The sequence below is a fragment of the Elephantulus edwardii genome, unplaced genomic scaffold (assembly GCF_000299155.1).
Source record: "Elephantulus edwardii isolate Elephantulus edwardi_28Jun2011 unplaced genomic scaffold, EleEdw1.0 scaffold00067, whole genome shotgun sequence".
In the NCBI taxonomy this organism is placed as follows: domain Eukaryota; kingdom Metazoa; phylum Chordata; class Mammalia; order Macroscelidea; family Macroscelididae; genus Elephantulus; species Elephantulus edwardii.
Window position 1 is genome coordinate 3,224,101 of NW_006399817.1, and position 14,236 is coordinate 3,238,336.

Consider the following 14,236-nt stretch of genomic DNA (forward strand, 5'->3'; position numbering starts at 1 on the left):
CGACTGTAAAAGTTGGTAGAAATCATCTATTTCTTCTTCTTTGGCTCTGGTTGTTGGTATTTACTGGACTTCCTTGTAAGCGTATGGATATAATCCTGTTTTCAAAGGTACCCGGGATTTCCGGTGGGAAGAAGCCCTTGGGAACTCTGACAAGTGTGCTCCTGGGCGGAAGGGAAGCTTGAAAGCGGTGCACAAGGAAGCCACCACAGATAAGCAACAGAGAGGCGTTTTTCAAAGGTACCCGGGATTTCCGGTGGGAAGAAGTCCTTGGGGAATTGTCTTTACAAACTTTTTTTTTTTTTTACTGGGCAGTCATGCTTTATTGTAACACTCAATTTTGAGACGCTAATAAAAATGTTTTATAGTAAAAGACCACAGCCAGCAGGGGCGCATCCTCCCAAACATTTCCTATCCCATACCCTAAAGGCTGAAGTGGGATTGATTCTTTTCCCTCCTTCAGTCTCTGTGGTTCAGGAATGAGAGATGAAAGAAGATGTAGTGACCAAAGTGAGGCAAGGACAAGGCTCAGTCTTAAAGAACCCTGATGGGCCTCAACTTCAACTAGCAAGTATATGTTTCACAGCTGCTGGTCACCCAGTTTAGCCAACCCAACACAAGAACAAATGAAAAAGTTTTGCCACCTGAGCGTATGGCCACAGGAGGGCCTTTTGTGAACTTGGACCTAGGCCACATGAGATGCCAACATCACAGGGCAGAACTAGAGATTCTACACTCCTGCACTCTGCTCAGCAGAAGGCCCAGTCATGCCCCACATTGAGGGGTCCATCAAGCCTCATTTCTGCTGCTTCTGTGTGCTGGTGAACCAGGGTTCCAGGAACTTCTTGCTGTAGGACAGCTGCCAGGCGTGCACTTGGACGGACAGTACCAATATCAGATACATGAGAGAAATGGCAGAAAACCCCAAGAGGAGAGGTAGGCCGTGTTGGTAGAGTTGCCGTGCCTCAGGGAACATCTCCATCCTGTCATAAATGAGAGGAGCAATGGAAAAGAGTGCCATGTTGATCATGGAGGGCACCAGATAGCTAATGTTGTGGCGTGGGAAGGAGAGAAGGCCCAAGAGATGCACGATGCTCAGTAAATAAATATGACGAGCCGCAGGTGTCCACCGCTCATCTTGGCAACCAGTAGCAGCCATTTGACCAGATGCACGTAGATCAGCTTCTTGATTTCATACTTGAGAGCCACACTTATCTGGTGACCCACTCTCGATCGCTGCCGTCAGTTCCAGCCGCTCTGGGCCCTGCCCAAGATGCCACGGTACCCACCCAAAACCCTGCAGTCCTTCGCGCCAAAGGTGCGTGTATCACGTCACCAGCAGAGCAGTTTGCACTGCCTCAACAGCACAAGCTCTTTCACAAACTTTTTAACATCATCTAGATATCTTTTTATCTTATTATTAGAGATTTTTCATAATTTAGTATCTTTTAATGTGTGTATATTTTTTTATTAAGTGCATGAAATTAATATAGAAAAGTATCCTTTTCTGTATTCTATAGTCATTTAAATATTATAAAAATTATAGATATTTGATGATGTAAATGAAATTGGCTAGGTCAGGTGATTTTGATGATTGTTGGAGACAGTTTTCTATCCACTTCCTTTTCTTTCAAAACTATTTTCTTTCACATTTTCCTGAGCTTCTTGAACTAAATTTGGTCCGCTTCCTAAATAACATGCCTCTGGAAATTTTATGAACTTTCATAAATGTCAAGCGCTGTAAAAGGGCTTCAAGCCTTTTGTTCATAGGGTCACTATGAGTCATGCCCCACTGGAAGGCAATCAGAGCAACAACAACAATTTACACAATAAATGATAATTATTTAACTGAACGTTTTACATGGGATTTATAGTATTATCTCTCATTAGTTTTCCCTTTCACTTCTAAAGTTTACATCATTTTCTTGATCTTAATTACGTGTGTTTATTCGATTTAGTCTAAGAACTGGCTGTTAAATATGTTGTTAATTAGATTTTTTTTCTATTTATTTCTTCTAAACACTCCTTTTGTTTCAATAGTGAACACACCTTAGCATTACATAGGAAAACTTTGTCATACATACTCACAAATTGCTAATCTGATAGAAGTGTAAGAAAACTTCCACTTCATGCTTATATGAATTTAACTTTCATATTATCCAATAAAGTCACTTGAAAACTGGCTTTTCTAGCCATTGTTCTAGCTCCCATTGAGGTCTCAGTCTCCAGCTACCTTACGAGCAGACACATGGGCTTGCAAATCATCAATAGCTGCAGGATTAATGAAAAAGAGTGCTTTCCACTCACATGCCATCGCCTCCTCATTGCCTAAGCTTCCTCAGATACTCTGCTCTCTGCCCCTCCTTCCCATGGGCAGATCAAGATCAAAGCCAACATAGTCAGGAGATTAGTCAAAGAAAAGGTTATATAATGAAAAAGAAGTTAAAAGCAATGATAGGGGAAAATGAAAGCTGAAGATAATGAAAATCATGTCATTAAAAAGCAGGTAGATACTTGTAAGAGTCCTTGATGATGATCCCAGACTGTCAACACAGGCTGGAAGCTGCATTATGTTGATCTTCAGCAGTTATTAGAAAGTGAGAAACACTTGGAAGAAGCAAAAGAATACAAAGAAGCATGTGTAGTGGTGGAAGGTGGAAGTCTGAAATTTTTCTTTACAAATTTTTTTACCTTAAATCCTGGAATCCATCCCACAATTCATTATGTTTGACCATTGCTATATTATTATTTTAAGTAGTATAAGAATGTAATTCTTTTTATGCATTTGCATAAATTGTCAAATAAGTGAGTTTATCTGATTTGAAAGAGAGAGTGCTTTCCACACTAACAAGTAGCAATGACAGTGGTGGAAAGAGGTGAAGAGACTGTGGTACTGCTATGAAACATTGGCAGTTGACCCTTCTTTGATATATTCAGCATACTTTGTGAGTATTCCAATCTATTAGCTTTGTTTTGTTTATGTGTGTGTGTAATTTTTATTTCATACTGATTTACTTACTAAGTTCTTATACTTTTTCATACTGAATCGTTCCTGTTTCCTTAACCTACCCCCTCCCTCCACCCATCAAATTGTGTGACTTGTTCTATATCTTAATGGAATCAACTGCTGTTCAAAAGACAGTACTATTTTTGGAGCTACATAGCAAAGTTTTCACACTACTATGATGACCTGAACACTGACACAGATGTGTCAAATGTGATAATGGTCACCCATGGTGGACAATGTTTGGTGGATCTCCCCAATTAAAACAAGTTTGGAAACAGGAATGGCATCCACTTCTGTAATAGCTTGTCTCTGGAAACCCTACAAACCTGGAGAAAGGATGAAAGTTACACAAGTGTTGGGAACTTTGGTTCATAGGGCGCTATGAGTCACCTACAACTCGACAGCACTTAGCAACATAGAAAGAGACCAGTTGGCCTGATGGACAAAAAGTGATGCTACCAAGCCAAAGGTGGGTGACTCTAATCCACGGCTCTCAGACCTGTTTTTTTGTTTGTTTATTTTTTTATGGGCAGACCTGTTTTTCATTGTTTTTGGTGAAACATTCTTCTAGGTCATATAGCCCTGGTGTGTCCACTTGACGTACAGAGGTAACTTGTGAAGCTGAACATTGTGATGTGTCAAATGCGTTAATGGTTACCCATGGTGAACAATGTTTGGTGGAGCTCCCCAATTAAAACAAGCTTGGAAGTAAGAGTGGCATCCACTTCTGTAATAGTTTGCCTCTGGACACCCTATGAACCTGAAGAAAGGATGAAAATCATGCAAGTGTTGAGGACTTTCATTCATAGGGTCACTATGAGTCGCCTACAACTCGACGGCACTTAACAACAACAACAACATGATGATCCTTAATGGTGATTGTCCAGATGAACTGAAGTTTAATACAATTCAATGGATTCAGTAAATACAGATAGATTAAATGAATACCATTCCCATGGTTATTTTGAATTTTAAGAAATGACCTTTACTTTCAACTCCTTGCATTGAAATTAATCAAGTCAAATGATTTTATTTTGGAGGAATTTTGCCACTACTCGCTGGATTTAATCTTGCAGATACATCTCAACACTGATTTTAAGATCTTCTTCCTCCTCTTTAAAAGCATTTCATTTTACTTATTTCTAGCTTTCTTCATAATCTTATTAATTTTTTTCTGAATTTCTCATTTAGAAACAGTAAGTAAGAATTTGCCTATCTATCCATAAAAAGATTCACAGTGCTACTGTCTTTTTCTTCTTATATTGTGGAATTAGCTTTTATCGATGAAAGAACTCAATCTTAAAGGGCTTAGTTCAGATCAAGAATGTTAGTTTGCTTTATGTGTTTTTTATATTCACAGTGAGACTGTAGTTTTTCTTGGGATTCAGCTCCTCCAGGTCTTCAGTCTTTCTAAATAGAAAGTGTTCCACACTTCCAGTTAATTGTCTGTGGCCGCTGCAACTAAGAACTTTACTCCTGACACTAGAATCAGCACATACACAATGACCAACCAATCAGTGTTTTGAAGTGGTGTTGGGTATCAAGGCTCCACCATTTCACCATAGAATCTTTCCCACTAGTAACAAGTATATAGTTGTGGAAACAGTGCTTATGTTGTGGCATCTTTGCACTCTGTCAGGAAGTAGATGCCACTCTCATTGGCTACATCTACACAATAATATCTAGATCTGTGGACCCAGATACCAGATTCCACCCACCACTCCATCTGCTGCCCAGGTCCCAGTTACTGCTACTGCTGCAATTAAGACCATACCATCCTCTGCTCTGATCTGAAGAAACTAACTGACAGCACACCTCCTCCTTCTTTACTGGTTTCCCCATTGTCTCATAAGTCCACACTTCCTGACTTCCACTTCACTAGCATGAAACCTAGTGTTGACAGTATTCTGTTAAGTGTATATCTCAGTTCTCATTCTGAAACTTTTTTACTGATATTTTGTCTCCAAATATGTCCTTTCTGTGCTTATTTTTCCCCTTATCAGACATTTTATATCTTTGTTAAGAAATCTGGGGACATTTCTTTCTCTTTCTTGTGAGTCAAATGTTGCGCTGCCAGTGGAAAGTCCTCCATAGGAGACCTCCAGCCACTCTAAGGAAGAAAAATAGAACTTATTTCCCATTAAAGTCTTTGAACACATTGAGGCAGTTCTACTCTGCCCTACTGGGCAATATTTGTCCTTTTGTGACTGAGATACTTCACTCCACATAATGTCCTCCAGGGTCACCCATTTTGAATAGTATTTTATGAGTTCCTTATTTTTAAAAGCAGTGTAGTATTCCATTGTGTGAATATATCACGGCTTTTCTATCCATTTGTTTGTTGGTGTGCACTTGGGTTGTTTCCAATTCTTTGTTCTTATAATCAAAGACACAATAGCCATGGGTGAGTATATATCTGCTTGTGTGGCAGTTCTGCTTTCTTTAGTGTATATTCCCAGTAGTGTAGAGAACTGAATGCCTTTGGGATTGCAGCTCAACTTCTTATCAATAGACCACCAAAGCTATTTAGATAGTGTGTGTGTGTGTGTGTGTGTGTGTGTGTGTGTCTGTGTATGTATAGATGTATGCATGTATATAAATCAGCTATTAAAAACCCTATGGAGCACAATCCTACTCTCATAAGCATGAGCTTGTTATGAAATAGCCACTGTTTTGGATCTTTTTTTCTTTGGAACTGGTTCAAATTGTCTCATTAAAGTGGAAAAAATAAAAGATAAACAGGAAATAGTTCACTTAACATGATGTTCTCCAGCCTTTCCCAAGTTACATATTATTTTTCAAAATTGTTACTCCTGAGTATTTCATTGTGTGAAAGTACCACAATTTCTCAATCCATTTGGTTGGTTGTTGGTAAATACTGAATAGGACCATTATAGTAAAAGTAGAAGGATAACTAGTAAAACATGTACAGCAACTCAAGAGGGAAGGAGGGAGAGAAACAAGGAGGTTAGGCAGGGGTGAAACCACAGGGATGCACAGTGTGGGGAGAGAGAGGGGAAAACAAATGCAAAGGATGTGGGCAAAAAGACAGGGTAATGATGGGCGAGGTCCAATGATGATTGATTTTATAAAACATAATGTATGAGAATAATTGTATGAAACACAATGTGAATGAAAAATAGTGTGAAACACAATGTATATAAACTTTGTAAGCAAACCAATTTAAAAAAAATGATATAAAATAGAATGTATATGAATGATTATATGAAACATTGTAAATGAAAGGTTGAATAAAACACAATGTATATGAATGAAACATAATGTAAAAGAATTATTATATGAAAACCAATAAAATATTTTTTCAAAGATAAAGAGGAAATAGGAGACATTATTTTAGAAACAAAACTCCTAACTTCTTGTTAAGTGCCCTTGAGTCCAGTACAACTCATAGAGATCCTATGAACAAAAGTTGTATACCTCAGCCTATCCTGTGACATTCTTACACCTGAAGTACTTAAGCCCATTGCTACAGACACTGTATCAACCCATCTGGTTGAGAGTTTTCCTCTCTTTCACTAGACAACGTAACATGGAATCAAGGGTGAAATGAAACTTCATTCAAAATGGCAAGAGAAGAGCCATAGAATAGGATCATAATTGCATATAATTTACCCAAATTGGTAGTGATCAAAGTGCAAGAATTCCCTTTGGATTGGAACTGCTCAATGAAATTGTTGAAGCTGTGTATATATTTATGATACCAAATATTAGATCAAAATATTGGAAGTGCTACTTTAAGTCTATTCATTTCCTTTCTACTTCCATTTATTTCAAGACTAGTTTCTATTCCAGGTTTTCTAAATTTCTTTAGTTAAATCAGGTAATTTATGTAATGTTAGAATCTTAGAATGTACTAATAATTTTACATCCATATAGAGCCTAACATAGCTTTATATTGTTTTTTAATTAACACATTATTTATGATTTTGTTGTTAGTTGCCAGTGAAGCAGCTCCAGCTAATGGTAACTCTACATGTATAAGAGAGCAACATGGTATGCAGTCATGTGTCATCCTCACAATCACTATTATTAAAATATATGCCCAAACACTAAAGCCAAACAGAAGATTGAAGATTTCTACCAACTTCTGCAGTCTAAAATTGACCAAACATACAATAAGAATGAATTGTTGTTGTTGTTTTTGTTGTTATGTGCCATCGAGTTGTTTGCAACTCATAGCGACCCAATGTACAACAGCCCTACCTAAACTTTTCTCTGTCCTGTGCCAATCACACTGTCTTCCATACACCAATCCCAATTATCCCAGTCCTTGAATCAATCCACCTCACAGAGGGCCTTCCCCTCCTGTGCTGTCCCTCCACCCTCCCAAGCATGATGTCCCTCTCCAAGGACCTGTCTCTCCTTAACAACATGTCCAAAGTATGTTAGACAAAGCCTCAGAATCCTTGCCTCCAAGGAGCCGCCTCGTTTGACCCTTTCCAGTATGAATCTGTTTGTTTTCCTAGTAGTAGCCCATGGTACCTTCAATATTCTTCTCCAGCACCACGGCTCAAAGGCATCAATTCTCTGTCTATCCTCCTTAGCCATTGTCCAACTCTGATGCATAAAACGTGATTGCAAAGACCATGGCCTGTATCAGACACACCTTAGTCTCCAGAGAGACACCATTGCTCTTCAGGACTTTAGAGAGGTCCCTAACAGCAGACTTTCCCATGGCAATACATCTTTTAATTTCCTGTCTACTGGTGCCGAGAGTGTTGACTGTGGAGCCAAGCAAACTAAAGCTGTGAACAAGCTCAGTCTCTTCACCATCCATCCTGATGCTGCCAATTGGTCCAGAGGTGAGAATCTTTGTCTTCTTGACATTGAGCTTCAATCCATATTGGAGGCTGCTATTAAATTAATGGCATGAATCAATGACAAATCATTTAAATACAGAAAGATTATAAATGATAGGCAAAATGCATATGATTTCTAAATCCTTATTCAAGTTTATAAAATAAAATAAAATTTAAAAATAAGTAAACAAAGTAGGGCGTTAGTCATAGGGTCTTATAATTTGATGGCGGGAGGAGGTGGGTAAAAGAAAAATGAAAAGATCCAGTGTGAAAAAAACCAATGTATCTGTCTGGAGACTAAGGTGTGTCTGATACAGGCCATCGTCTTTGCAATCATTTGTTATGCATCAGAGAGTTGGACAATGACTAGGGAGGATAGATGGAGAATTGAGTTGTGATGCTGGAGAAGAGTATTGAGGGTACCATGGACTGCTAAGAAAACAAACAGATTCATCCTAGAAAGGGTTAAACCGGGCGGCTCCTTGGAGGCAAGGATTCTGAGGCTTCATGACGGCACATAATAAAAACAACAAATACAAACTTTGTAAGTAAACAAGTATGAAATAAAAATTGTATTAAAAAATAGGCATAGATCAATAGTAATTCTATATAATACTATGTATATGAATGAGTGTATGAAACACAGTGTAAATGAGGGGTTGCATAAAGCATAATGTACATAAATGAAACACATGTATTTTAATTATTGTATGCAAACCAATAAAAGGAAAAATAAATAAAACTTATTATAAAGCTAATAAAAACAGTAACAAGCTCATTGCTGCTAAGTCAGAGCCTACTCAGAGCTGCCCCTCTTTGGGGTTGCTGAGGTGGTAAATTACAAGGGAAAAGATTGCTCACAGTTCTTTCTCAGGACTGCAAGTGGATTGAAAGAACCAGAGAGAGTTGGTGTTACCAACTCTGAAGAGGGCATCAGAAACCCCATAAAAAAATTTTAAAATGGAGTAATGAGCAAAGCATAGCCGAAACAGAAAAATGAAATGAGGACACAAAACTCATTGGGCTTGGTAGAATGGAAAGTGCTAATGCTTCTCTGTAGAAGAGAAACATGGGAAGAATAGATAGGCAACAACCACAGACATTTCCCCTAAGATATTTTACAATAAATATGGCAGAAAAGGGAACGTAGACAGCCATTAAATGGTTAGGAAGGATTTTGTAACTGTAGAAGATATTATAGCAGATACATGATATGGGAAGAGTCCCTGCATGGTGAAAATAATTAAGCAGTTGATGAGCAATTAAAAGAAAGCACAGTGGTTTTGAATCAATCCAGAAACACTGGAATGAAAGAAACTTAACCGTCTAAGTACAAAAAATTCAGTCATTGAAAAATCTGTGGGACAGAGTACTATTCTCATACTTCTCAGGGGGTTCCCATGAGATGAACATAGATTTAGTTCTTTATTTTCTTTCTTGCTTTATCTTTTTTGTACTTAATAAAATGATCACCTAAAAATGTAAACTTAAAGATTAAGATTAAGGGACATATTTAAAAATAAAAAAAATTTCTTACTGGAGAATATAGATAGAATACAGAATCCAATATTAATCCAGACTTCACTCACAGTAACAAGAGAAAAGGCAGAGATTAGCACAATAATACTGTTAGATGTCATTAGATTGACTCAGACCTGTAGGCCCTGTAAACAACAAAGCTGAACCTTGCTCTATCATGAACCATACTATCATATGGTTACAGTTGCTATGTCAATCCATCTTAATGAATATTGTCTTGGACCCTTCTGACAACATGCTACATCTATGTAAGATGAAGTTTCATCATCCTTGCCTCTAAGGAGCACCCAGATTACACAACTCCCAAAACAGACCTGCCTGTTCTTTTGGAAATCCATGATAATATATTCAATACTCTTCTTCACAATTCAAAGGCATCTGTTTGTATTCTGTCATTCTCATTCACCATCCAAATGTCTGAACCATAGGAAGCAATTTAAAATCTATGGCTTGAATCAGCCCATTAGCCTTTAAATTGACTGTTGAGTAATTTGGAGACATCCTTGACAGCAGGTTTTCTCAATAAACACATCTTTTGGGTTTTGGCTACTGCTATCTAAGTATTAATTGTGGATCAATAAAATGAAATCATTTAAAACATCATTCTTTTCTTCATCTTTCAGGGTATCACCTATCGGTACGTAGTGAAGATTTTTGTTTTCTTGATGTTGAGAGTAACCCAGCATCATAGTTGTATAAAATATGATCAACCTGGTAACGGTCAATGTGGGACTATTTCTTTTTTATTTTGTTGAGTTTCTCTCTGAAATTATTGAAGCCATCACAAAGGCAGGAATTTCTGATAATGAGTCATCCCTGCCAAATGTCTCAGCATTGTCTATCTAGTTATCCTTTCAACACCATGTTATTACAGATTTCTCATAATGGAGTATCTTAGAATGTGTATGTATATTTTGTTTTACTATTGCTAAGCGCTGACGAGTCACTGCCACTCATAGCGACCCTATGTACAGCAGCTTTGAAGCCTACCCTGTCCTGAGCCAGTCTCACTAATTCTGACACACCAACCCCCATTGCCCGAGTTACTTTATCAATCTATCTCATCAGGAATCTTCCTTACCTGCTCTATCCCTCTACCCTTTCGACCCTTGATGTCCTTCTCCAAGGATCAGTCCCTCCTGGCAACCAGTCCAAAGTATGTGAGATGGAATTTCAAAATCCTAACCTCCAAGAAGAACTCACTCTTTCCAAGACAGACTTATTTGTTTTCTTGGTGGCCAAGACTCCTCCAGCACCACAACTTGAAGGCATCAATTCTTCTTCTGTCATTCTAAGTCATTAGCCGGACGGCTCTCTGATGCATAGCAAATAATTATTCTACTAACAGCACAAAATTGGCAATTTGTCTTTCTGTAGCCTAGAATCATTTCAATATTATAAAAATAATACATACTGTATATAGACATACATATATATACTTTGTTACATAAATGATTAGTTAATAGAATTGATCTTGGCAATGGTGTTGATGGTTGTCAAAGACAGGTTTCTATCCAGTTTCTTTTCTCTCAAGACTATTTTCTTTCATATTTTCATGACCTTCTTCAGTTAAAATTGGTAATTTATACAATTTAAGAATAACATCCATTCAACTGAACAACTTACATCAATGTTATAATATTTTTAAATCAGTGTCTGTGGTTAATTCTCCCTTTTCCTTTCTAAATTTTGAATGGTTTTCCTGATTATAATTTTGTTTCATTATTTTTAGTCTCAGAGTTAGTTATTGAACATGTCATTAATTAGATTGTACCTCTGTTTTCTTATTTTAAATACTTTCCTGGACTTCAGCTATGTGTTGTTAGGTTGTTATTATGTACCTTAATGTTGGAACTAGATGATAGCTAACCCTCAGGTGGGCTTTCAGATAGAGTAAATTGCTTAGGAGCAGATTGGCCATTTTTCTCTTCTGCCATTTGATTGGCAAGATGGCTCCTTACCACTGAGACATCAGAATTTCCTAAAAATAATATATGAAAACCTTCACTGTATATACTAAAAAAATTTTAATATGATAGACGTTTAAGAACAATTTACCCTTCAAATTTACATGAGTTTAACTTTCACATTATTCAATCAAGACACAGTAATATTTCTTTTTAAAAAAATAACCCCAGTAGCAGTAGCAACGTTTAGCAGGGCAGCAAGTAATAAATGTTGGAGAGGATGTGGTAAGATAGAAGCTCCTATACATTGTTGGTGGGATTGTAAAATGGCACAACCACTCTGGAAGGATTTTTGGCACTTTTTCAAAAAGATGAACATAGAAATTCCATATGACCCAGATATTCCGCTGCTTGGAAGATACCCTGAGACACTGAGAACTGAGGTGCAAATAGAGACTTGTACACCAACGTTATTCACCATAGCAAGAACATTGAAACAGCCTAAGTGCCCAAACACAAGGGAATGGATTGAGAAATTATGGAACATTCGCACAATGGAATACGATGCAGCATGCAGGAGCAATGATTTCCTAAATTACTACCTAAGAAGGGAGAGACTGGAGAGCACTATGCTGAGTGAACTAACTTAATCTCATAAAGACAATTACTGTATAAGATTATTATTGTAGAATGAGTATAAGGATGGGAGGGGCGCTTAATCATAGAGTCACACAATTTGATGGATGTGAAAAACAATGTATATGAACTTTATGAACTTTGTATGTAAACCTGCAGAATTTGGATTTTTTTTAAAAAAATAACAAATTGATATGTATTTTAAAAACATTGGAAAAGTGCTCTTTATCTTTTTTAAATCGGTAAGAAAGATAATCAGAAAGCATTCTAATTACTAACATTTCTAGTTACCTGTTGTTTGTTTCTATTTCAAGTTTATGGAGCTCTGTGGGGAGTTTTGCTGCTACTGAGGGTCACAAATCTGTGGAGGTTCAATTCACCAATGGCTCAACAGGGGCCTCTTTCCCATGCAATTACAGCCTAAAGACCAACGGAGTATCAGCTATGAGCCAATTCCAATGCCACAGTAATGAAAGAGATTTCAGCTTTACCATCTTCAAAATAATAAGAACTGGTGACAACAATATGTTGTCAAAGAGGTGTTACTATTATTAAACTTATGTCAACATGACAAAACTAAGGATCTGAGAGCAGTAAGGAGTTATTCTTCCAATCCAAAGGAATATGGTTCAAATGTAACAGCTCATGGGAGAAAAATGGGCAATCATCTTCCCTAATTAATTGTCTTTGAAAATCTGCTGATGAATCAGCTGACTCAGTTCTAATTTGATGATACATAACCAAAAAATAGCCAAAAATCTATACCTGATGACATAAAGAGATAGGGATTAGACTTGTGTCAGAAACACTCCTTGTTTTTTCTTCCTTAATATGTAGTATGCTACATCTATTGTGAAATTATTCACATTTTGCTAAAACATGCTGAGAGACTTTGAGAGAGAAAACTAAGTGATGATGGAAGAAAAGGGAAGTGATTCTATTATGTATTCAAGTAGAAAGAGATTGAAAATTCTATTTCTTCCTTACAGAAAAGATTGTTTTGCCATTTGCAGGATTTACTTTGTTTTTACCAATTGTCTCATTTGATGTATTTTCTTTGTCTCACTAAAATTACTAGAATATCAATAAATCATCTAGAAATAAATTTAAAAGTTTGATTTGTGCAATAGAATCTAAAAAAAGTGAGGTGAAAATGAACTGAGTCACATTACCAGCTAACTTGTAGGTAAAGGAGCATGGTGGGGAAAGGAGGCAATTGCAGGTGATAGAGGTGAAAGATCAAGACAGAGACCCCTGCTCCTCAATAAAGAACAGAGCAAAAGAATTTTCTGAGAAAGGATGGAGATTGAGGCTATTTGGGAGTATCAATGGGAAGGACTCTTGAATAGTCTTACGTTAAGTTTTGATGTCTATAACCCTCAAATAACAAAAAATTCAATGCTGATTATTTTATTGGTATATCAAAGAGAGATTTTTTTCTTGTTTCATTTCAATGTCTTAGCTTTCTAAAGGATCATGCTCTTGTGACGCAATGCCTGAAACAAGGAAAGAAGAAATTAAGAGGTGACATGGTGTGCCGAATCCATTGCTGGGCTTACCGGAAAAGAGGTAGTCAAAAGTATCTTCCACCTTCCGAGGGAGAAAACTGTTTAAAAGAGATATGTGACTAGGTATTTCTGTCATCACAGGAGTCTAGAGCGATGGCTACATGGTGGAGGGGACCTGGGGGGAGGGTTTGTAAAACAATGAAAGAATCTTTTCTTTTACTTTTCCATAACTTTTGACTCATGTACTTATAACTTGTTAGTTAAATTTGTGTCTTCTAGGTTGCAACACCCCCATGATACATCTTCAAGGATATGAACATGTACGACTAAGCACAATTAATAACAGTGCATCTAAATTCCAAAATCAATCTCCATAATAGTCTATGTGTTTCCTACTGCCAAAGGGGCCCTTTAGAGTAGTGAGAGAAGATCTTCACCCTGAAACCCACAGCGTCCCTTTTCAGCAGGAAGTAGCTAAGAGAATACGCCATCCCCATTCCCTTATGAATTAGGGTGAAGTCTCTCTCAGGGAGGAGTGATAGGGAATGGCAAAGGACACACTGACAAAGGAGATTAAACAGAACTGGCTTTGACAAGCACTGTGGCAATTGGACAATTAAAACAGACATTTGGATGGCGGGGGAAGAAGAACAAACTGGGGAAGAGGTTAGAGAGAATGGTACAGCAATGAATGAATGAAAACCCAAAATCCCTGTAAATGTTCATTAATACTAATAAAATTTAATATTAATTAAAAAAAAGTATCTTCCACCTTCCTTCCTGCACCCTCCTTGGTCCTCATTAATTTTTTTGCTGTTTTTA

The 14,236-nt window shown here is 37.3% G+C and overlaps 1 pseudogene; it reads right to left on the minus strand.

Moving 5' to 3' along the window:
- Positions 1-793: 793 nt before the first annotated feature.
- LOC102847998 lies at positions 794-2,311 on the minus strand (annotated as a pseudogene).
- Positions 2,312-14,236: the final 11,925 nt, after the last annotated feature.